The sequence below is a fragment of the Thunnus maccoyii genome, chromosome 24, assembly GCF_910596095.1.
Source record: "Thunnus maccoyii chromosome 24, fThuMac1.1, whole genome shotgun sequence".
Taxonomy (NCBI): domain Eukaryota; kingdom Metazoa; phylum Chordata; class Actinopteri; order Scombriformes; family Scombridae; genus Thunnus; species Thunnus maccoyii.
The window spans coordinates 4,286,089-4,286,575 of NC_056556.1; positions in this window are offsets into that span (position 1 = coordinate 4,286,089).

Here is a 487-nt window from a genome sequence, read left to right on the forward strand (position 1 = left end):
GAAGTAGCAGTGCCATCATTAACATTGCTATCATTATTACAAAGTGAGCGGTTCAGATGATACTTCTGTCCCCAGCCGCCGCCGCCGCCGCCGCCGCCGACTCCGACTCCACCGCCACCGCTGCTCCTCTCCTCTCGCCTTCCATCCCCACCCCCAGACACCCGCACATCATTATGCAGCGGCATCTATCAGATACTGGCTTAATTAGGGCCTGTACAGCACATTAAGCAAGGGGAGTAGCCAAGCTCAAATATTTATAAGGTTGAGTATATTTATGATCTGTGTCATAATCCCTTATTGGAAGATTTCAGTGGAGGTTTTTACAAAGCAGACCCCCGCTCTCCCCTTCCCTGACACCTCCCTCCCTCCCTCCTCCTCCTCCTTTCTCTGCCTCTGCATTGGCTTCACTTCCTACACCAGCTAATTTTCAAAGTATTTCTTACTAAGATGCAAACTTGAAAGACAAAACGCTAAAAATACAATAATT